We start from the raw sequence: 24,986 nt of genomic DNA on the forward strand, positions 1-24,986 counted from the left end.
TACACAAGCACTGGTACGACTTGCGCTCAAGGGCAGGAGAAAAGGTGGCAAAAAGGCCTGAGGACGCAAAGAAAACTGGGGGAGGACCATCGACAGAGCAAGCGACAACACCCCTGGAGGACTTGGTGGAGTCCACCCTCCAGCCAGAAAGCATCAGTGGCATAGCAGATATTGACAGCTCAGCCACAGACAACACCAGACTAGGTAAGATGCATGCTAAATTCCCCCTGAGCCATCACTCACCAAACTCCCCACTCCTAAATGACCCAGTAAGATTGCCACCCCAGTCCACATTTTGTTAACGCCCAGCAATGCATCATGAGCTGATAGAGCGTGCAGGGACCTACCAGCTCAATTTACCATTCTCACCTGGGCTCATATAACATTCACACTTTGAACTAGTATTCCTGCCTAACTAATTACTAATTTTATTGGCCCTATCAGTGCTTTTAGTTCTTTTAGGACTTATACCTGTAAACCATGACTTACCAATCCTTGTCACCTTTGCTATAAGTCCTAGGGATCGGAAAGGGAGTTGAGTTTAAATAGGCAGCATTTAAAACACATTTATTTTCCTGTAATAAACCACAAACTCGGGGAATGTTTTAAAACCTTTATCTATGAGAGATTTTCTGAGACAAATTGATAGAGCCACAATCTCGTGACCATGAATTGTACAAGCAGGAATATAACCAGTAGGACATAAAGTTTGTAGGAAATCACAGTAACACCTTTAGACATTGGTACCTGGGAAGGAGTGAGAACGGGAAATAGCACAAGGACATACCACATAGATTATATTTACCTAGAATTGTGCAATGACCAATCCTGGTCACGGGCTGGGGCAAAATGACCGGGGCCAGGCTCCCGACTAATCAGGTCCCGCATGGGACAAGACAGGTGCAGATCAGGACAGGTGACCTCCTCTAAGTGCAACACCAGCGCCACACCCCTCTCTCTAGGAAAAGCCAATTAGTACCCGGATTGGTTAATTGATTCTTCTGACAGAGTGCTCCGCCAGCACCTCTGCTCTCGATCGCCTATTAAGTGCGTTGGGTCAGCTATTCGGACAAGTCGGACAGTTTCTCTATCTGAGCCTACCTTAGTTATTCCATTTCGAGGGCAGTGTACCACCCCTAAATGTTGCAAATCTATGTGTTCCCCTTCAGTGATTGGATGGAAAGACGAGGAGAGGTCATCACACCATACTAAGATGAGATCATCTCAATTGACTTGAATTGATCAAGTTCCCACCCATAATTTGTTTTCTCACAATTTTATTCCGCCCACCAATATTATTTCATTTTAGCATACAACGTTGAAACAATTTGTAAGTCTTCTTCCTTTTCCCAGGTCATGGGGTGAGGATCTCAGGTGCATCGATGGTAAGACAATCCCTGGCACAATTTCAATGCCACAGTTCGAGGTCTCTCGTTTCTCCCGGTTCATGCGCAGAAAGGGTTTCAAAATGGCGATTCAACACACCCCTCAGGCCCAAATACGAGCTAGTAACAAAGTCAAAGAGAAACATGTTAGAATACAAAAATAAATGAATGCACTGTAAACCACCTATCTCTACTCTAACCCCATTACTTAATTTTAACTTTTGCATTAATGGTTAAGCAAGACGAACAAGATTAGTACAAGCTGCAGCATAAGTGTTAGCATGTGACGGTTGAAGCGGCTATTTCTGGCACTAGTGCACAGAAGCAAAATTTCCCACCAAAGCAGAAAAGACGTCACATCACGTGAGTGTGGCAGACGCATGCGCAGTGAAAGTCCCGCGTTGCAGCAGGCATTTCAATGCATTCGAGTTACTGTTAGTAAAAGCACATACGCAAGCTTCCCCAGCTTACTAAATATGTTGTGTAATGCAAATATTAATGGACAAAACATGTTGATTATTATATTATATGTTATTTTGAGAGAGTTGAATACAAGCAAGTTTCTGTACATATGAAACCTTGCTCCATCAGAGCGATGCACTCCCAAACATTAGATAGCAAAGCAGTGACACAGAGAACCATATCCACAGTGTACTCACACCAGTCAATGAGGAAGCTAAGCTCAGTATTTTGGTATACCAATTCGTGTACATTTAATAGAAAATAACAGAAAGCAGGACACACAGTAAATCGTTCTCTTGTATTCACAGGAGAACCTGCACCAGAGGCAGAAGACACACAAATTGATGATGCACCTGAGCAACAGGCATGGGAGGAAGAGTCAGAAACAAGAACACAAACAACACCTACACCAAGACCACGCAGGTAAACTGTGGCTCCACTACAGGAGTTGGAAGGAGGAGTGGAAGACATCCAGGATGTTTCACAGTCAAGGTCCGAAGAGCAAGCACAGCGTCAAACTCATCAGTCTCCTGTACAGCGTAGCAACCACAGTAGACTCAGATGCAGAGCGAAGTCACAAAGTGGCGCTAACCAGGGGGAGGAATCCACTGTATTCTCTGTGCTGAAGGGGAAAATAGTAAAGGTGCAGCGGCTGCAATTAAAAAGCATGAGATCAATGCAAAGGAAGCTGGTGTCCCTAAATAATAACATGACAGACATCACGGATGGGATGAGGGAGATGAACAACACTGTTGCAGAGGGTCATTGGGCTAATGCAGAGATTATCAAGGACATGACTGTAGCAATCAAAGAGCTATGCACCACCTTGCAGAGGGAACATGGCTCTAAGTGCTGTGAAAAACAACGCCTGTGTAGCCATATGGATGGGTACACAAAGGCAGCCAACCATCTGTGCAATGCCACAACTGTCCTTACCAGACGCACCGTGTTCATGCAGGGGGAAATGGCCCACTGCAGCCAGGATGTTGCCAGGGGATTGGTGCAGGTCACCAATGCTGTTGAGGAGTGACAGGCAGCCAACATAGCTGGCACAGGTATACTGGGAGCTGGGGACAGTGAGGAGGCCTCCAGCCACAGCAGCATCACTCGACCGGTAACTGAGCCCAGACGGCGGAGTGTAAGGCAAGGGACAGCATCAGAACCCTCATCAAGGGAGGGCAGTGTGAACATTGACCGTTCCAGTGCTGCGCGTGGGCGAAAGAAATAGTTAGTGTTGTGGCTGAGGCATGCAAATGGGTGAGGTAACCTGTAAATGTGCATGGAGTGTATATATGCCATGATGAGCAACTGAAGGCACACAGCGGTGAGGATTTGGAGGCTGTGTGCACACATATTACCTGATGTCAAGGTTAATAAAATACAGTTGTGCAACAGTCATGATTTGCTTGGTCTTATTACTCACCATCTGCAGCACCTACACCACCTGCTGCTCTGTGAGGTGGCCATGGGTCATCATACTCCTCTGAGTCAGAATCTGTGGTGTCCAATGGGATGCCGTATGTTGTTGCTAGCTTATGTAGCATGGCACAGGTATTAACGATTTTACAACATATCTCTGGCCTGTACTGCCGTGCACCTCTACTTTTGTGTGGGCAGTGGAACCTACACTTCAGCAGTCTGAATGTCCGCTCCACCACATTGCGCGTCGACTTATGGGCAGCATTGTATTTCCTTTCAATTGGGGTTGCTGGATTGAGATATGGTGTGAGTATAAATGAACGCACTGCATATGCGCTGTCACCTACATGAGGTGAAAAACATATTAATCACTGGCCAATTTCAACAGATACAAGAAGTCAATCAGAGTGAGCGACATGCATTTACCTAGCAGAGCAGGTATCCTTCTCCAAATTTTCCCCTAGTGAGACGTGTATATATTCCACTGTCCCTGAAGATGTAAGAGTCATGCGTACTACTCAGAAATTTGGCCACAATGTCAGCGATGATGTGTGAGGCATTACATATGACCTGGACGTTGAAGGAATGAAATGATTTCCTGTTCCTATACACATACTTATTAACTGAGGGGGACAGATTGCGACATTGGTCTCATCAATGCAGCCAATGACATGTGGGAATTGTGCCATCTGGTAGAAATCCATTTTTGTCTTCTGCAATTCCAGTTGCGTAGTGGGAAACCTGATGTAATGGTGCATTCTCTGAACCACTGCATCCAGGAAAGATTTTAAAAAGCATGACAGGCAACTTTGGGTGTCCCCTCCAGCTACAACTATCACCCCCTGGTAACTCCTTGATGCCAGTACAGCACCTGCACATGTATTGGAATGGCTTGGCTTCTGCGGGTCTGATGCTCCAGTATTGGATGTAGGTCATCTATCCGGTCAAGTATAGTAGCTGAGTCTAGCCTGTACTTCTCATGTATTTCTTCTTCTGTCTGCTGAAACAGGGTAATGTGCACTCTGTAAATGCTTTCTTGTCTCCTCCTCCTTCTCTGTGCTGCTGATTGTTTCCACTTCCTCGTCGCTATGACATACAGGGCTGCCATTGTGAAGGACTCTGAGGCACTCTGGGCCTGTTTAAATAGTGTGCACCTGGTTACCTGCCTTGAGTTGGTAGTAATTTGCGAGTCGCAAATAGTGATTTTTGATGAAACCTCTAATTGAGATTTTTCATACATTTCTATGTGATATTTTAATTGCGATATCGCAAATAGCAAGTTGCAATTTGGACTTGCGAAGTTCAGATTCGCAAAATTAGAAATCTCAAATTTTATAAATGCTATTTTTGACATTTTGTATTTTACGATTGGGTTTTGCTTTCATACATTGCACACTGCGATTTTGCAATCACAAACAGCCAAATTCTGTGAATTTCACTGTTTGTCATCCCAAAATAGCTTGATACATCTGGCCCTTAGTCTCCAGCCTCTTCAAAGGCTTTTATTAGGCCTAAGGTGAAAAGTTGTTTCCCCCTTGGAACCTACCTTTGGTCTTATTCCTTTTACAGGGCCATTCCTTTGAACCTCTAGATGAAGCTTCAGATATATTTCTGACTCTGGGTAGCCATTACCTCTGCTAGGCGGATAAGAAAGTAGGGGGTATATTATCAACAACTAGCGATAATTTTTGTCTCTAACTTGTTTAGAGACAAAAATTATCGCCGCACATCGGCGATTTTTATCGCAGATAAACCTTGCTATTAGCAAGGTTTATCGCAAATGCGATAAAAAACGCCCGCAATGCATGAATATCGCTGAAAAGTCAGCGATATTCATGCATTATCGAGCAAATGCTCTTAGCCATGTTATCCACCTCCCATTGGATAACATGGCTAAGAACTGCTCAGGGCAGGTGTTAGCTTTTGGAGATATTCGCCCTTAGCGCAAATATCTCCAAAAGTTGGTAATAGGAGATAGCGATGTTAGCGACTGTTTCCAGTCGCTAACATCTTGGCACGCCCACTTTGCATATCATTAGTGATAAATATCACTGACATGCAAAGTGGGGCCCATGATGGTCGCTATCTCCTATTAGCTGTCGCTAACTGGTGTTAGCGACAGCTTGGTAATAGGGAGATAATTTTATCTCCGCTTTCTTGGCTTATAAAGCCAAAAAAGCGGAGATAAAACCCCTTGATAATATACCCCTTGGTTCCCTTCATTGCCAGTATTGCTATCTAAAGATTTTCGAGGAAAGGGTGGTCTTGCCTTGGGTCCTTATTTTCTTCCTAAAACAAATTGTTCCTTTCACAGGAAGCAAGAAATGATTATCCCTTCTGTGAAAGACTCCTTTTCCGCAGATTCCTTTGTGATGTGCCTAGATGTAGTAAACAGTCTTACCATTTATCTAAAAGACTATACATTTCGGTTCCGTAAACCGAGGTTGTAAATCTTCCAAGGCAATACAGACAAGATGGATCACATTTTTGATTTCTTCAGCCCATAGGCAGGCTGGCAGAGATTTTCTAGACACTGTGGCAGATCATTCCACTCGGGGCAAGACTGCTAATTGGGTGTAATGGGCTAGTGTTTTAATTGTGGACATGTCTTCTGCTGCAACATGGGCTTCCTAGCCCACATTAATTCCACATTAAAGATGTGATGTAGCACAGAATATTAAATTAAGTTTTGGGTCTAGTGTCCTTTGGAAAGCAATCTCCCAGAAATATTTAATTTGTCTTGATGTAGTTCTGTTTTCATGTGAATCACCGTTTTTTTTTCATGAAAGTTTTGTTTCACACTTTTTCTGTGGTTTCTGTCTTTCTTTCTTTTGATGGTTTTTAAGAAGGCCTCTGCTTTGGCATATCCTCATCATATAAAGAATGGGACAAGTAGACAGATGAGGTGGTAATGTCTGGATTACTTTCTGGTAATCTTCATTACTTTGATTCTCTCTTCCTCCTCTCACTACTTACAAACCTTCCTTCCTTTCTCCTTTCGTCCTTTTTATAATTTTTCTAGAGGAGGGGCCTTTGTAGTGTTCTGGAGACGTGTGAGGAAGAAGGACATTTCATGGGGATTAGTCAGGGTCAGAAAAGGCAGATGCGGCTCCTCCGCTTTGGCGAAAAAAGGAAAAATTAAAGGATAATAACATCGTTATTATCATTTTATTTTTCAGAGCTCTGGGCCTGGGTTAGGGCATGGCGGATCTAGTGACACAGGGGGAGGAGTGATTCAAGTACACATGACAGTTGGGCCGGCCAAAGATTAATGCGCACTTAGCATGTTCTCCACCGGGCTGTAAAACACAGCCCGGGTGGAGAACATGCCCAGGCTCCACTCCCCGTCTGACCGCCGAATCACTGTGCTCCAACCAATCAGAACGCTGCATTGCAGCTTTGTGATTGGCTTGGGGTAGCCTGTGTGCTTCTGGGATTCATCAGCAAAGCAACTACGAAGGAGAGAGGGAGGCGGCCGTGAGGAGGTGTTTTTTTCTGTGGAATATTTTGTCCTACCAAAACCCATCCCTCGCCCCACACCCCTACCCACCACCCTCGTTCCCTGCAAGCCACCACTCATAGTAACCAAAACGGTTTTGGAGGATGTGAGAAATGGAGGAGCATGAGGAATAAAACTTATAATGTAAGTGCTGTGACGACGAAGAGAGAATCTGAGTAATGAAGATTACTGGCAAGTAATCCAGACATTATGACATAATGCAGATACTGATTAGAAAACACGTCGAGTGCATAATGGCTCTCTCTTAGTATTTCAAAGTATCGTACTTGTTTCTGGCACAGAATAGTGCAATGTTCTATTCAATTGAGGAATGAATGACATCTATAACATTCTTTTGCTCTCATATTCCTCTGGGTCATACAACATAAAAGCACTAATTCCCCAGAACCCCAAATGTGTCTGTTGCGTCTAGCATGAGAGGGTTTCAGTTTGGAAAAAATACAAGTGTATTCAAATGTTCCTGAGCATGCTCAGCCAAATTACTTTTTTCATAGCAAAAAGCAAACTGTTTCCCATTTTCCTGTCTAGGCGTGCAATGCCAAGAAACAGGATTTCTTTAAACTATTTGATACAATGCACCATGCCTTTGCTTGCGTCGTCGTTACCTCCAACCTCTTTGGCACGAGCGTAGGTTTTCATGCTGATGTGGCAAAGCTCTTGATCGTCTCTGGCTGCTGCTGAGCTCAATCAACTCGAGCTGCACGTTGCTTGAACAGATGGTATTATTGTCTGCAAATGTTCGGAACTGGGAGAATTAGGAAACAGGGCCCAGGTCTTTGGGAAAGAAGAAATGGAGACAGTTTCGCATCATGATTGTGGTGACCCGATGCAAAGATTTGGCATTAAAAGTTTTCACATTTAAATGCAAAATTATATTTCTCACGGGAGTTTCTCATTGCATCTTGTAAAAGCATGCCAAATACTAGTTTAAAGTAAATAAAAAGATCCAAATTAATTTTGCCAGAACCCCGTTTGGAGAGCACCCGGGCAAGCAGAAGTTATTGGGCCCAACTACAGGAATTAAAGACTTTTACTCTTGATGTCCTCTGCCCGACCTACTATGGATTCTGAGCAACTGGGCCAAGTATCCCGCACTTGACTTTCAGTAATAGTGGTGTCCAACCAGGCCAAGGCTCCCTAGGGTTAGGGGGGGAGGTAGGCAAAGGAGATGAACACAGGCTCACAACTTAAATTATGAGCAGAAGAAACAATACATTATTGTCCATCCAAATACTCACTTTCATGAAAAGATACGTATTTTATTTTTCCACTAGCAACACAAAGTGAAATACGACATTCACAAGAACTTCCACAGTCCCCTTAAGGTCAGGGCTCTAGTGTTTCTAAGACGGTTTCCCGTATCCCACTCCCTCCTTGATTTAGCGATAGTGGTTATTTCCCATTCACTATGGACCACATTCAGAGTAGTCCCCAATAGTAGCCCGAGTCTCAAGAGTTCCATTCTGACTCTGTGTTTAAGTCGAAAGTGTTCCAGCGCCAAACCATTATCTATCAAGCAAGTTCCCCTGGGGCTGACTGACCTACAATCAGTCTTACCCTAACCTGCAGGATTAGAGGGACCAGAGTTCTTGAGCGCGCCCCATCTGCGAGCACTGAAACAGCAGGATGTGGTTCAGGTGAGTTCACTGCAAGCAGCCCAAGCCTTGAGTTCCTCACATGCACTTCCAGCGACATGATGTTCTTCATGGCTCCTTCAAGCTTGTAAGTACTTTGGTCTGCCCCATGATGAGTGGGGTGGGGGAAAGAGTGCAACCATTCAGACGTGGGTCCTCAGTCGCGGTGCACATCCATAGTGGTCCCCATGGTGGCCTCTACCCTCTGGTGATGATGTTGACAATTCACACTTCTTTCTTGGTACCTGTGACCCCCTTTGGCATACGGGGTCATGGTCTCTCCACTGAACATGAGCTCCGACCCAATCGTCTCAGCAGATTCCTTCATGGCAGTCTGTCCTGTCATACAGGGTTGCCAGCTCACCACCATACACAAGATACGGCCCACTCAGCACAACAATTTTTCCACCGTGGCCCCACCTGGCATATGGGGTACCTGGTACCTCAATGTACATAGGCAATAACCCATTCAGCACAGTGGCAATAGCAGCTCATGTTGCCACAGCCCAACCTGCCATACAAGGTTGTGGTTCCTCACTGCACACAGACAATGACCCATTCACCACAGTAGCAATAGCAGCTCATTTTGCAGCAGCCAAACCTGCCATACAAGTTTGTGGTTCATCACTGCACACAGACAATGACCCATTCGGCACAGCGACGGTCTCGACTCACGTCGCATCAGCCCTTCTCTGGTATACAAGTGTCACTGACTTTTCCTTAAAGATGGGTATAGCTTGATCAGTGCATCAGCAATCGTCTGACACCTCACTAAGGGAGTAGAAGACTAGTAGGCCTTGCCGCTCAGTCCTGGTGAGCGGCAAAAGTCTTGCAGAGCTTCTCCTCCTCGTCAGGCCAACTTTCTGCTTTACAGTTGACAATTTTTGGGATCTCAAGCTCCCTTTCTGAATGTCCATTCCCACACACTAACACGCATTGGAAATGTAGTAGGTCTCACATTAGTTTAAGTTAGAGCTAGTCGCATTATAAATGATAGTCTCTTTTACTTATGTGTTTTGGAGTGTTTGTATGAGGTGTGTAGTGGAATGTATTATTTAGTTGTGTAATTGTATTGTGTGGATTGGATTTGTGTAGTGGAATTATGTGGCAAGGTGTGCTGTGGAATTATTTGGATAAATTGAATATCATGGAAACGTGCAGTGGGATTGTGTGTTATTGAGTGTTCTTAGGTAGAATAAATAGAATTTTAAAAATCCACTTTATTAAAAAGGGAAGGTGAGCTATAATTTCAGCACCTTGAAGATGTTGTGGGAGACAGGGCAGCACTATATAGGTGCATATATAAACAAATCAGACCCATTGTGCCAGCCTGGCCATCATTTTGCTGCATTTGATACCTGTGAGCCTTTAATTCCGTTAATGTGGCTGTTTTTTGTCCATGTTATATGTGCACACAACACTCCCTATTTTAAAACTTTGTGTTTGAAAGGTTTTGCCTGTAAAGTGCTTCATACATTTTTTAAGAAAGTGTGCTTTCGATTCGGTCTGTGTGAAAAATGTATTCCTAGGAAGTGTTGTAAAAATAATTTGTTTGCAAGATGCTATTTCTTTAAAGCGTCTTATAACTTATGATTGAAAGGTATACATAGTTAGGTGGTTTATATATGATTTAAAAATTCCATCTGTAACATGCTATATAAATGTCATGTTAACGGTGCTGTGCCTGCTCATTGAAGCAGTGTGACTGTAAAGTGCGGTGGTGAACGCTTGTGCAAACGTCAGTGTATCCACGACTTGTGAAAGGTGCAGTCTGTGAAAGCCTCTACAGACTGCGCACATGAAATACAAGATGTTCTTAAAGTACCATGGATTTAGAATTCAGCATGCATGGTGCTTTATTAAAGTGCACTGAACAGTTGGTGTGAAAAGCACGGAGTCTGTAAAGTGCCTTGGTGACAGCTTGTCTATATAAAGGAGCCTGACTGACAGTGATTTGGAGAGAGTCTGTGTGTTAGGCACTATGTAGTGCCCGTGAAAGGCTCTGCAGCCTGTTTGCACTTAGGGCGCAGTGCCCTTAATGCATTGTAGAATTTGTTTTTATTAAAACCATTCGGTGTGTTAAGTCTTTTAGATCCAGATTGTGTTACATGCACGGTCCCCATAAAGTGCATTGTGCAGTTTGTGTTATTCACTGTGGGTCCGATTCACAGAACTAACTTAAGGCAAAATCCTAAACTTACTACCATTTTGGTATTCACAGAGGCACTTACTCACTTTGGTATTAACAGAGGGCATTTAGGCATTTTGGTATTCACGGAAGTCATTTAGGAGTCCTAAAGCTAGGAGTCCTAACTTTACTACTCCTAAACTGAGAAAAATCCTATCTTTAAGAATTTCGGTATTTACAGAAGGCATTTAGGAGTCCTAAAGTTAGGACTCCTAACTATACTACTCCTAAACTGAGCAAAATCCTAACTTTAAGACTTTCGGTATTCACAGTAGGCATTTAGGAGTCCTAAAGTTAGGAGTCCTAACTTTAGGACTCCTAAATGTCTTCTGTAAATACCAAAAGTCTTAAAGTTAGAAGTCCTAACTTTACTACTCCTATGCTGAGAAAAATCCTATCTTTAAGACTTACGGTATTCACAGAAGGCATTTAGGAGTCCTAATGTTAGGACTCCTAACTATACTACTCCTAGTAGTAGGAAAAGAGTTTGTCCAACCAACTGAGATCCCAGCATAACGTAACTGTACTTGGCCGGTGCTCCTCAGTCTTCAAGGGAAGTGACATATCGGCTGCAGGAACCAGTCAGGAGGCAGTGAGGAAGATTGACGGTGGAGTCAGCATCATTTACAGGAAAATGGTAAGCACCTCTGCTGCACGTAGGGGCACCGCAAGACAGGAGCTGGACTTCTAGCACAGAGAAGGCCAGCAGTAGGAAAAGAGATTGTCCAACCAACAAAGATGCCTTCACAGCGTAGCGTAATTTTACTTGGCTGGTGCTCTGCTGTCTTCAAGGGAAATGACATATCGGCTGCAGGAACCAGTCAGGAGGCAGTGAGGAAGATTGACGGTGGAGTTAGCATATGTTAAGTTCTATAGATAAGTTCAGGTCTTGCAGACAGCGCATGCGCACTGATGCTCGACCTAAAAATGATTTAGATTCTTTGAAGTTTATGCTAGGGGTCTGCCTCCTTATGAAGTGCCTACTTCTCTGCCCTCTCTCTCGCTAGAAAGCAGTATTTCAAAGCAAGAGCGACTCCAAAGTTGATAGTCCCACAACACGGGTTATGGGAGTCACTAGAGTTCACACCTGGATGTCAGTCACAGTGATATGAGTATCAAAAGGTTTGATTCACACACAAAAGTCTGTCCGGTTTTGAAACTTAAGGCCTCAGATACTGGGATTTAAGACCACAGATACTGGGAGTCAGAAGCATGTAGTCTTTTGGATGAGAACCCTCACTCACCCAAAGGTGACATGCTTTATCAGTGGGCTCCCACCACACAGCACAACCACAAGGTACCTGCTGTGTGCTACAGGGGAGGAGCAGAGGTGTTTTATCAAGGATGAGCAATACCAGGGGTCTGAGTAAGGGGCAGTGTGCAATATTAAAACTATCTCCCTAGTGGGCATAAATGGTAGCTTATTCTGGGCCCCCTGTGGATAGTGTTAGAAACAGAGCCAAGGACTCTATGGTTATTTTATTACGCGCACAGCTGCTCCAGCAAAGGAGCGTCCTGGCGCCTGACAAGGTACCAACATAACACAGCTAAAAGGGAAGACCAAAGGAAAACAGATTAGGGGAATAAGAGAGTCTTAACGAGACTCTACATCAAATATACAGTTCACTTATTATAAAGGGTGTGGGGATACTGAAGTGAAGTGTACTTGGGGAGCCTGGCCAACTCTCTAATTATGTTACACTCAGCTTACAGGAATGCAGCAATACACAAATCTGTCTGTATTGATTCCTCTGCATCCTCTTGCTTCACAATGCAACCCTGGGTCTCGCAAAATGTAACCCAAAGTCAGCCATGGAATTTACAATTCACATGCACACAAACACCAAGCACATGTAAACATTATTTATGCACTACTCTACCTCCTTCATGTATTGTACCACTCACAGGCACACATACACCAAGCATACACCATATAGGCACTGAACAGCAATACACATTTCAACATTCACATGCACACATACACCCAGCATATGCATATACCATACATACACTGCACAGCACTGAATTAGCCCTCTATTGTACAATTCACAGACACACATACACCCAACACATGTATGTACACCGCACATACATTGCGCAGCACTACACACCAAACTGATATAGGCCAAGGGTGAGTTAAGCAGACAGCAGCAGAGCTATACATGAGTGAGCATGTAGGCCTCAACCTAGGGACACACCAAAGAACCTGTTCTCTCCTACTGATCCCTACATGGAATGCTTCCACCAACACACTCATGCTCCTGAACTCCTTGAAAAGGCAGTAGCATTTCATCACTATGAGGGTAGCGCTTTGGGCTCCCCTCCTCATCCAACACGGCCACAATCCCTGAGACAGGCCTGTGTCACGGCATACACGCATGATCCGTGTTTCCCTATGACAACAAGATTCAGCATTAGGGATCCAGACAACTTTACAGTTGGGACACTCAGGGCATGGGTGAGGAGGACTTCTCTGTCCCAACAAATATCTACCACTTTAGTTGCTTTTGGAAGTTTTCTTTAAATGTATGTTAAGCGCAGAGGACTTTGTGAGTTGTAAAGTACACCATTACTGTGACTTACTACCAAAAGCTCATATGCACTAGTCAGCCATGTTATATTTTTTGTCGCAGAGGGGTTGTGTATGTTTTTTTAGTAATTCTGAAGTTAGCTGCCAGCTTTTAGTTTTTTTTAAGTAATGCCTTGCATGTTTGAAGCAAGATGTATGAAATGCTTTTAAGTCATCTGAGATGAAACTGTGTGAAGGCCCTGCACACACTTTAACTCACACACAAACAGTCCATAATGCAAGGGCACATGTGCTGATATCTTTTTGTCTTGTTTATTTATTGAAGTTATTTCGAGAATTCATTAAGGGAACCGTGTTTGCTTTTGCAGCCAGTTTCAGGTGAAATCACGTCAACATCCCTCATGTTGGCAGTGTGATGGAACATATGGAAAGCTCTGCGCCATTTCCCACTGGAGTTGTACTCCTCTGGCGATAAAGCTCTGCTCAGTGACGTGTAATGGAGTGTATGGACAGCTTTGTTCTTATTTGTGAGTTAGGCTGGTTTCTTCAAGTGTGGCTAGCGGAAATATCGTTATGGATACCAAAGTAAATTTTAGCTCTGCTATACTGGCTGTGAAAAATCAGCAAATTTAAACAGCTTTCTTTTTACAGGTGTAATCTCTAATCCCTCCCCTCCCCCCCTTTATTGGAGCTAATCCTGCCCGTGGAATTTCATGCAATATATGACAACGCAGCAAATATCCATTCGATTAAATGACCATGTGTCCTCATTGCTATTCCCCATTGCATCAGAGGAAGAAACAGCCACTTTCCACTATCACGTCACTTTGTGCAGAAATTGACTTGGTAGCCAAGGAGGTCAAATGTCTACGTTAATAGCACTGTAACCAATACCAAAGTTGAAATCCCACCTTCGCCTGTTGACCAGGCAATTGCTGAGTCTGGTCAAATTCACCTTCTGCAACCAATCAAATGTAGGCTGTGGAATGTGAAGAGGTTTAATAAATGTACAATCTGCTGCCTTGTTCAGTCGCAGAAGCATATCACCTAACCACATGTGGGTTCTTGTGCCCCAGTTTCTTCTTTCTTTTTGCAGTTTTATATAGCGCGAACTCATCCTAAAGGTATTGGAGTGATTTACACTAGCTGTAAAGTAACAAAGTTTATCCTCGGGAATTATAAATCACCACAAGGCCTCATTCGATATTATTCCATCATACATGCATCCACAACTCATGTCCACGATCGCCAGCCTCAGTAATTTACAACAATGTTTACTGATTCAATCAGAAGTTTAATAAATAAAGGAATACAAATTAGTGATATGACACTGTACAAATATTATAATCCAATAATTCATGCGCAAATTAGAGTATACATTATAATATTATTCAAGGGGTCAAAGACAGGTTACTTTTATACAAACAAAAAAATCACCACTGTACTTGAAAATTCGTAATATATCAAAAACATACAAACAGCAAAGAAAAGGAGCGAACACAAAAGACAATCCACTCTGTCTTAATTGTTTGCTAATTAGTGGAGCTAATCAATGCAGGCACATGATCCAGAAACAGATCTCATCTAGTATGCCTGTATATTCCATAGAGTTAGCACTATGCATGAGTAGACGTGTTTCTTTGATTTGAAGCAAAAACTGACCACCTTCTTTAAGACAACAGAATGTTTTTCACATGTCAATATTTATCGTTAATACCAGGTGGGCATCTAACTTAGTTATTGGATATTAAATCCAATAAGGAAAATGTGCAGATGTATCCACGGTAAGGGAGATGTGCAGACGTGCATCCACGGTACACCACAAATGAGGTGTGGGAGGACTGATTAGGCAAGCAGCAGCCCCACAATCGAGCTTGAACTGACAAGGAAGCTTGGAGGCTGACGAAATCTATAGCTTTCAATTTGCTGTGAAGAGATACTTCCTTTCAGACTAAGAGATTGATTCAGCAGCGTACCTGCTTTGTGTCAAATGCCCCGCACCGTTCAATAATAAGCATAGCGGTTCTGAACGAGCATTGGAAAGAGCAAAGGTGGACAAAGTTAGGTGCCCACCCAGTATTACCGATAAATATTGGCACCTGAGAGATATTCTGGTATCTTGAAGAACGTGGCCAGTATTGGCTTCAAAACACCGAAACATGTAGATGCATACTTAGTGCTAATTCAGTTGAACATACAGGCATACTAGATGGAAACTGTTACTCTCTGAGAAGACTGTTGTACTTCATTCACCCTGTGCAGCAGTCTTCGCAGAGAGGCCAGTCTGTGACCAAACGCTACTACACACAGACTGCGTCCCTTACAACAGTCCTTGTGGAGATCCCAATGCATCCCCAAACCAACCCTACTATGAGAAGACTTCGCCCTGTACTGCAGTCTTTGTAGAGAGGCCAGTCTCTCACTAAACACAGCTTTGCACAGACTTTGTTGACCTGTACACCAAACTTTGTGTAGAGGCCATTCTCTCACTACAACCATACTACACACGGACTTCACACTGTATAGCTGTTGTCACAGAGAGAGCAGTGTTTCACCAAACCCTCAGATAACTATAACTGGTAAATTTCAGTCGTTCTGTTTTGGTTCAAATGGTAATTTTTAACTGATATTTTCACCTTACTATAATTCTTCTGTAACCTTTGCTTTTGCAGTGAATTTATTTATATATTAAGTGTATAACAAATTTCTCAGTAATGATGCACTTCCTTTGTCCTTATCTGTCTGTCAACGAACCGTAAATGATGGCGTCAAACCCTTCTATTAGCTCTATTCTCTTTGTCCAAGTTAGAGAGGTGAACTTTTGAGGGACTCAGTTTTGTATTTTCCATCAGAGTTTTATGCTACGAGAACTATTCTCTTGTGTGACTCTCCCATGTGTGTATTCCACCTCTCAGGTTTTTCTTAAATACTTGGTTAAGACACCAAGGCACACATGTTGACTCTTTTGGTTCATCTAAAATCATTTACATCTAATTTAGATTCTGAGATCAACTCAGATCAACTACGACGCCAGCACCCTCCACGCACTCAACTCCGGACGAGACCACACCTGCGACCAGGCCACCCCCAAGCGCATCCAAGGACCTTTCTCCTGCCAGAACTGCAGCTTCACCAGCACCAGAGTCGCCAGGCCACCAACCAGGACCGAACCCAACCACCTCCGCTGCATACTCCTGAACACCAGCTCCGCATGCAAACACGCCGTCAAACTCTGGGACCTGCTCGACACATCCTCCCCGGACGTTCACCGCAGACCTCCAGACCTCCAAGCAACACTGTCGGAAATTGGAGAAAAAATTGCACCACAAACAGACACCGGAGAACCTAGTGGCCCACAGTAACGCCATGTGACAACACCATCACCATCGCCTAAAGGACCTCCTTCAAGGACCGCCTCAACAACAACGCACACAACAGCAAAGAGCTCTTCAGCATTGTGAAAGAACTCTCCATCCCCAGCTCCAACACCAACAACATCTCACCATCTGTGAGAAGTTGGCCTGATAGGTGATGTTTCCAATTCTGGAACCACCTATTATCAGACCAAACAATCCCTTATGGTGTCAGGTTGTAAGTCAACCTTATTAGACAAGCTATCCTAGGGGTAGCATGGACTAAGCAGCCTAAAGGCTTAACTTAAGAGGTCGTGTTAAGCGAGCTGTTTTACCACATACAATCCTGTAATATCAAATGAAAGGACACCACACAAGTATATATTATAAAAATATATGTGTTTATTACTAAAAACAATCCCCAGTATTCTTTATGAATAAAGGGGCACAAGCGTTAAATCAAAAGCACAGTTTAAACATACAAAGTTGCACAATTATGGATGAGGGCGGGTGGCCACTCAAACCATATACTAAACAAGTGGTATAAGAGATACCAATCGAACAGTGGTTAGGCCTAGGGCCTAGGGAATCGCTGGGAGCAGTCAGGACAAGCAGTGCTGAAGTCGGGAGAGGCCCACGGGATTCGGGAGCAGTGCGGAAAGCGCACGCATGCACCAATGTTAACCAATGGTGCGTAAAAGTTGTAAAGTTAAAGTTTAAGGACACTTCCGCTGAACCTAGAGGAACAAAACTTAAGACACAGACCCTAGAGATGTGTACCAGTGTGGGAACACCGGCGGAGCAAAGTTACCTTACCCACAGGAAGCGGGTGCACAGGGTCGAAGTGGCGTCGGGTTTTGACACGCAGGTTCTTGGCGCTTGAAGCTGAAGATGCTGCAGGCGATGTGAAGGAGAAGTGTCCGGTGGATCCAAGGGTGGATCTGAAGTGGTGAAGACCTGAAAGCAGAGGGGACAGTGTTCAAAGTCACTGACCAGTGACCACCGTGGAACCAGATTGGAACCAGGCAAAGTCGGGTGCAAACAGGTGATGAGGTGTTGCTTCTCTCTGCAGCCACGTAGACACGAAGAGGTCAAGGACGTCCAGAAGTCGATCACGAGCTGTCCCTCAAAGGCTCTAGCTGATGGCGGTGTCGGCAACTCGATTGAAGCAAACAAGCCTTGGCTAATGCAAGCCACGATGAAAATGAAAAAGGCTTATTACTCGGACCAGAAAGGTCAGAGCGGGTACTCCTTTCTACAGGAGCGAGGGCATGTCTGAAGCAACCAGACCCACAGTGTAAATTGTAGGTTTCGTCGCCAAGATGGCCGCTGACTACGTGACAAGCGGCCGGGATGGCAAGTCGAGTGGCACAAAGAAAAAGGGCCCCACGCAGATCGTGGAGATGCTGGAGGGCTGATCTTTGGTGCAAATGCTGCTCGATTGTGGGGCTTTTCAAACCCCAAAGTACAGAGTTGAGGTTGCCTCGGGTGCTGCGCAGTCAGCGTCTCGGGGGTCTTTCAAGATGTCCGCTCTCACGTCTCTCGGTGCCTCCACGGGTCCCTTCTTTGCAGGGACTGTGGATCGGGCTGGGAGAAGTCTGGGAAGCTGAGTCTTGTCAGGCTCTGCACTCGGGCTCCGGCGGGAGGCGGCGGCAAAGCAGACGTCGAGGTGCTGGGTAGTGCCTGTGTTCACAGGGTGGCCCCTCCTAGGCCACAAGGGAGATGCTCTTCAGTCTTCTGTTCATCAGAATGTCGAAGTCCAGTCGTCTTCTTAGTTTAAAGGTGATTTCAGGATGATCTGAAGTGCATTGGCACTGCTCCCACTCTTATTCGAATCTGGGGGGCGTGATTACCTGCTAGGTCCCCCCCTATGGGTGGGACCCAGGAAGTGGGTGGATACACCCCCTTCCTTTGATCCAGGCCACCCTGGCACGAGGGCTGGAGTGCCCCAAAACCGGTTTGGCCGGATTATGCAAGGGGCAGCCTTGTGCGCCCCAGGCAGTGTCTGGTTTCTTTCAGACCTCCCTGCTACAATCCACTATCTCCTGTCTGGAGGGTGGTGACACCCTCCTGCGACAGGAAGCCCTTTGTCCAGGCCCCATTTGGCTGAGTTTCGGTCAGCTGCAGGGGTCCAGACTCTTGTCTGTGGCAGAGGCATCCATTTTGTGGATCTAAGGCCCTTTTAGAAATTAACCGCATTAAAGTAAAGTAACATGTCTTACCCCTCTAGAGGGGTGGAATGCTATCCCCGTCGCCAGAACTGGCGAGGGGATAGTATTCCAAATCGTATGACACCTTACACGACATGTTTTGATAAAGCCAAACCAGAGTTGCTATATAACCGCGAGGATTATAAGGCACTTAAGAGTATATGGTATGGCGTTATCCTGAAACAGCTTAGGGAGTTGTTCCCGACAGCTGCAGACAGGCTCAGCTCATGCTAGAGCTCCATCTCACATTAAACCACGCACTCTGCCTCCAGGATTGATGAGGCCTTCCATAGGAGTGGCTCACAGGTTTATATGTGTCCAGATATAGGTTTAGATATAGGTATACTATACCTAAGTAAGGGGTGATTACACCACCTTACCCCAGCTGAGTGATCAGCCAGTTGTGTCAATTTAAGAACCAGCCAGGGGTGGCAAAAGATATGCTGCAGCCCCTGGTAGGCCTTGGTGGCCCCTATGCCCTGGGCACCTATAGTGCATTATACAGGGGCTGACAAGGAGTCCATTTCCAATTGTGGTATGTACCTAGGGTACATGGAATCCATTTTACAGAGAGAGCAGATGGCCTGGGGCCCTGATTAGCAGGGAACCAGGTCAACTAAGTCAAAAAACCAGCTAAACACAGGCAAAAAATCTGGGGTAACCATAGTCAGGTAGCCACCTTCCTACACCATCGCAAGACCTGTGCGACTCCCTGGCCACCTTCTTCCATCGCAAGATCACCGACATCCATGACAACTTCGACAACCAGACCACCAGGGCACCCAACAACAACACCCCAGACACCACTCACGGCAACCCCCTGCTCACCTGGACCAACATTAACGACGACGACACCATCAAAATCATGAGCACCATTCACTCTGGCTCCCCATCAGACCCGTGCCCGCACCACATCTTCAACGAGGCCAACGCCACTATCGCACCCCACCTCCGCAAGGCCATCAACCTCTCCTTCGAGACTGGGACCTTCCCAGAGAGCTGGAAGCACGCCGAAATCAACGCCCTGCTCAAGAAACCCAAGGCAGACCGAGGTACCTCAAGAATTTCTGGTCCATCTCTCTGCTCCCGTTCCCAGCAAAGGTCATCGAGAAAACTTTCAACAAACAGCTGACCTGCTACCTCGAGGAGAACAACATCCTGGACCCTTCCCAGTCTGGATTTCGCAGCAACGACAGCACCGAAACGGCCCTCATTGCCACCACCGATGACATCAGGGCCCTGCTGGGCACCGGCGAGACTGCGGCCCTCATCCTCCTGGACCTCTCAGCTGCCTTCCACACAGTCTGCCACGGCACTCTACGCACTCGCCTCCACGACGCAGGAATTTGCGGCAGAGCACTGGACTGGACCGCCTCCTTTCTCTCAGACAGAACACAGAGCGTCCAACTCCCTCCCCTTCGGATCCGAAGCCTCCAAGATCATCTGCGGCCTACCCCAAGGATCATCCCTCAGCCCGACCCTGTTCAACATCTACATGGCCCTGCTTGCCTGCGTCGCCAGACTGCACAACCTCAACATCATCTCCTCTGCCAACGACACGCAGTTGATCCTCTCCCTCATCAAAGACCCTGGCACCGCCAAAACCAACCTATACGTGGAATGACAGCCGTTGCAGATTGGATTAAGTACAGCCACCTGAAACTGAACTCGTACAAGACGGAGGTCCTCATCCTCGGCTCCACTCCCTCAGCCTGGTGGCCCACTGCCCTGGGGGCAGCCCCCACCCCCACCGACCACGCACACAACCTGGGATTCATACTCGACTCTTCCTCTCCATGACCAAGCAAGTCAATGCCATATCATCCTCCTGCTTCAACACCCTCTGCATGCTCCGGAAGATCTACAGGTGGATCCCCACAGACACAAGAAAAACGGTCACCCAGGACCTCGTCAGCAGCAGGTTGGACTACGGAAACGCCCTCTACGCGGGAGCCTCGGCCCAACTACTAAATCGACTGCAACGCATACAGAATGCCTCAGCATGCATGATCCTCGACATCCCTCGACACAGCCACATCACACCCCACCTGAAAGACCTGCACTGGCTTCCCGTCAACAAGAGGCTCACCTTCAAGTTCCTCACCCACGCACACAAGGCACTCTGCAACACCGGACCGACATACCTAAACAGACGTCTCAGCTTCTACACCCCAAACCGCCAGCTCCACTCCGCCGACCACGCCCTTGCCGCCGTCCCCCGCATCCAAAGAACAACCACGGGCGGCAGATCTTTCTCCTACCTCGCCGCCAAGTCCTGGAAAGCCCTCCCCTTCCTCCTACGGCAGACCGAAGACCTTCTAGCCTTCAGGAGGCTACTCAAGAACTGGCTGTTCGAGCAGTAGCAGCTCCCCCCCCCCCAGCGCCTTTACACCCTCATGGGTGAGTAGTGCGCTTAATAAATGCCCTGATTGATTGATTGTTTGAATGAACTCAATTGCACTCCATCCTTCAAGTATACCCCATGACAACCCCTCCATGTGTACCCCTAGGAATTGTTTAAAGAATTTCCTCCCCATTCTCACTTTTACATGACAGTAATATGAAAGTATCCAGTTTTAAATTTTAATCAGACTGCAACTGCTGGTTATTCTCCATACTGACATGCAAACCTGCTATGCTTTTCCTACGGGAAGTTTAACTGACAACAAATGCCGTGGCACAAAGTATTGGTAATTGCTTGCTGTCACGCTCTCTATGTCTCTCCTCAAGAAAAAAATCCCATGGATATAGCGCACAGTTAGAATACAATTGCTCCATTGCATCTTCCAGCACCATAACAACAGAAGAGCAAAACATCATCTGCATTCATGCAGCTGAGCTAAAACCAACTTGAAATTTTGCTTGCAAGTCTCATTTTGATTGCTTACTTACTAAGCAGCTCGGTAACTCATATTTGATGTGACATATGCAAAAAGATGTACAAGCTATGCATAAACAATGTAATACAGGAAACACAGGCACCATTCATTAACATAGGCACCAATCAACAACCTATGATGTGAAATGGTGCAATAGTAAATACAGAAACAATTTGAGCGTGTGCCAGGGTGTACCTTTTCTTGATATGGACGATGGTTCCCCTAACATCTTATTCAATCCACTTTCAGTATGTAACCATATGTTCAGGTTAAGGGCGCTCAATCACACAGGTAATAGAGCCTTGCACCCCGTGGCAGGGCATGCCATGGTAGTGCATGCTTCATCAGTGGGCTTTACTTTCTAGCATAAGGGAAACAAATTGTAGGGGTTCCATGCACTTCCTATGTCAGTCACCTAGCCACCCTCGTTCACATGACAATAAACACTTGTCCTGACGAAACATGAAGACTGATCGAATACAAAGAACTTCGTTAAGGATTTTCAGGCTTCTTAAATATTTTTAGCTTTTTTTCAAGTTCTTTAGTGGTACAATTGGAATCAAGAAACAGCAACCTTCATTTAACTAAAACCTAGGATGGGTAGATAGAGCGAGTGCCCTGACCCCCTGGCCTGGGAAATGCTCTCCCTCCACGCAGCACCGCCCAGCCATCGCTGACCTAGGAGAGCAGGGTTCGAGACCGCTCTCGACCCGCTCTCTGTACCAGCTTGCCTGTTCGTCCTTATTTTGTTATTTTTATTTCTCTCTTAGTGCTTGCCTGAATTGTTATTGTTCTTTTCCTCACTGTGTTATGGCACCCGTTTAGACCCCGCCCACCTCCCGATCACCACTTCTCGCCTTCCTGCCTCCACCCTCCCCTACTTAATGGAGGGGAGGCGGGAGGGGTGGCCATGCAGCGGAAACGCACAGCAGGTGCGCCAATGGCAAGCCTGTCTGACCCCACCGCGACCGACCGCCACCAGCACCAGGGGTCCTGCACCTCAGACATCCCACCACTACAACTCAGCTGCCCTCCACACACTCAACCCTGTAAGACTCAGAGACTTCCACCAGGCAACACCTAACATGACTCACACCCAGTGTTCCTGCATCCACTGCTGCCGCTGCCAGACCTTCACCCTCACCACCAACTCTGCCACCAGCACCACTAAAACCAACACCAGTGACGCCCGCAGATGTATCCTCAACGTACGCTCTGCGCACAAACACGCAGTGGAGATCTGGAACTTACTCCACTCTCTCTCGCCAGACATCGCCTCCTTAACGAAGGCCAGGAGCAATGCCTGACATCAACACCGCCATCCCGGAAGGATACAAGATCCAGATGAAGGATAGCCTCAACCACCCGGTAGGGGGCCTAGGCATTGCCCACATGAATACCCTTCCCTTCACCACCTCCAGTGAAACCTTCCCCTTGGCCGAACACCAGCACTTCCAGATCCAGACCAGCCCCAACTCCACGTTCCGTGGAACCCTCGTCTACAGACCCACAGACCCCCTTTGCCACCACCGTCACCGACCTCATCGCACCCCACGCCATAGCCTCAGTGAACTACATACTCATTGGTGACCTGAACTTCCACCTCAACAACCCCAGTGACCCCAACTCCACCACCCTTCCGAACAACCTCGCCAACATCGGACTTAACCAACTCGTCAAGACACTGACACACAGGGCAGGACACACCCTCGACCCCATCTTCGCAGCAGGAAACAGCGTCCACTTCAGCCACACAACACAACCCCCATGGACCAACCACCACTGCGTACACTTCACTGTTGACAAACACAAGGCACCCAAACCTGTCTCACGCCCACCACGAAGGAACTAGAGCAAGGTAACAGATGAGCAACTCAACTCCACCCTCAATGTCTGGCTGCGGCGTTGGCATCTGATGCCAACGCCGCAGCCAGAAAACTCCACACCTTGATCGTCAACTGCGTTGACAAACTCACCCGGCTATGCAACACCAAAAAGCAGCGCCCCAGGAAAGCCGCCTGGTTCACCACCGGTCTCCAAGAAGCCAGACACATCTGCAGATGACTGGAAAAGAACTGGAGAAACACCAACCAAATCAGAACAACGTACGGGACCTTCATCCACAACAAAATCCTCGCTAAATCCACCAACTCCAAGGAACTCTTCACCGTCATTTAGGAATTCACCAACACCCGCAGCAAAGCCGCAGACATCACACCATCCCAAGACCTCTGCAACAGGCTTGGAACATTCTTCCACCTCAAGATCCAATTCCTCTACAACAACTTTGCCGACCACACATCAGATGCCACAGCCGGCCCATCCCTCAGACACACCAGCACACCAGCCCACCATCTCAACTTGGACTCCGATCGCGGCCAAAGACACCACCTTGACCATGAAAGGCATCCACTCAGGGCCCCCCACAGACTCCTTCCCCCCCACATCTACCACAGAGCCACCATCGCACCCAAACTACAACACATCATCAAAACCACCTTCGAAACATGCACCTTCCCAGATGACTGGAAACACGCAGAAGTCAGGCCCCTGCTCAAGAAGCCCATAGCTGACCCCACTGACCTCAAGAACTACGGGCCCATCTCGCTCCTCCCCTTCGTAGCCAAAGTTACAGAGAAAACAGTAGGGGTGGGCAGAATTTGCGAAGTTGCCCTACGCAAATTATCGCGAAATTGCTCTAAATCTCAGTGAGCACGCGGAACTTTTGCGAAGACGCAGAAATTGCTTTTCCCGCCTGTTCACCATGTGTTTTTGCGTGCTCACGGGGAAATATATCTATAACTTCGATCGCTAATGGGTGGGCCATCTTGCTTGCGATGCTTATTTCCTGTTTCGGGTCGAATGACGTGTTCGCGATCGCAAACTCTTGGGGGATAGTGCGACCGGCTAACAACAATCCAACATCTCGTGGTGTACGCAAACGGATTGGAAAACTCGTCAGCGAATGCAGGGACCCGGTAAGTCGCTACTGCGTGCGCGAGAACGCATTTTCAAAGCGCAAACAAGAAAATACTTCTGTTTCGCAGTGGATCGTGGAAGTTTTGACATTTCCACGTTCTCTGCGAAATTGTCAAAATATCGCAAATTACGCAAGCTGAACGAAATTTACACCCAGGCCTAGAAAACAGTCAACAAGCAACTGACATGATTCATCCAAGACAACGCCATCCTCGACCCGTCCCAATCCGGATTCCGGAGCAATCACAGCACCGAGACTGCCATACTCGCTGTCACAGAAGACATCCGCACCCTCCTTGACCAAGGACACTCCACAGCCCTCATCCCACTCAGCATTCGACACCGTCTCCCACCGTACACTCATCACCAAACTACATGCCGCAGCCATACAAGGAAAAGCACCAGACTGGATCTGATTATTCCTCAC

At 46.4% G+C, this 24,986-nt stretch overlaps 1 long non-coding RNA gene across 1 annotated transcript in view; it reads left to right on the forward strand.

Annotated features, from left to right (window-relative positions):
* Positions 1–24,986, forward strand: part of LOC144819476 (uncharacterized) — a 309,601-nt gene that overhangs the window by 57,565 nt on the left and 227,050 nt on the right. Inside the window, exon 2 of the long non-coding RNA XR_013607392.1 lies at positions 2,156–2,339. This is a non-coding gene — a long non-coding RNA (uncharacterized LOC144819476). The remainder of the gene's footprint in view (positions 1–2,155; positions 2,340–24,986) is intronic.

The sequence above is a fragment of the Lissotriton helveticus genome, chromosome 2_1 (genome assembly GCF_964261635.1).
Source record: "Lissotriton helveticus chromosome 2_1, aLisHel1.1, whole genome shotgun sequence".
Classification (NCBI taxonomy): Eukaryota; Metazoa; Chordata; class Amphibia; order Caudata; family Salamandridae; genus Lissotriton; species Lissotriton helveticus.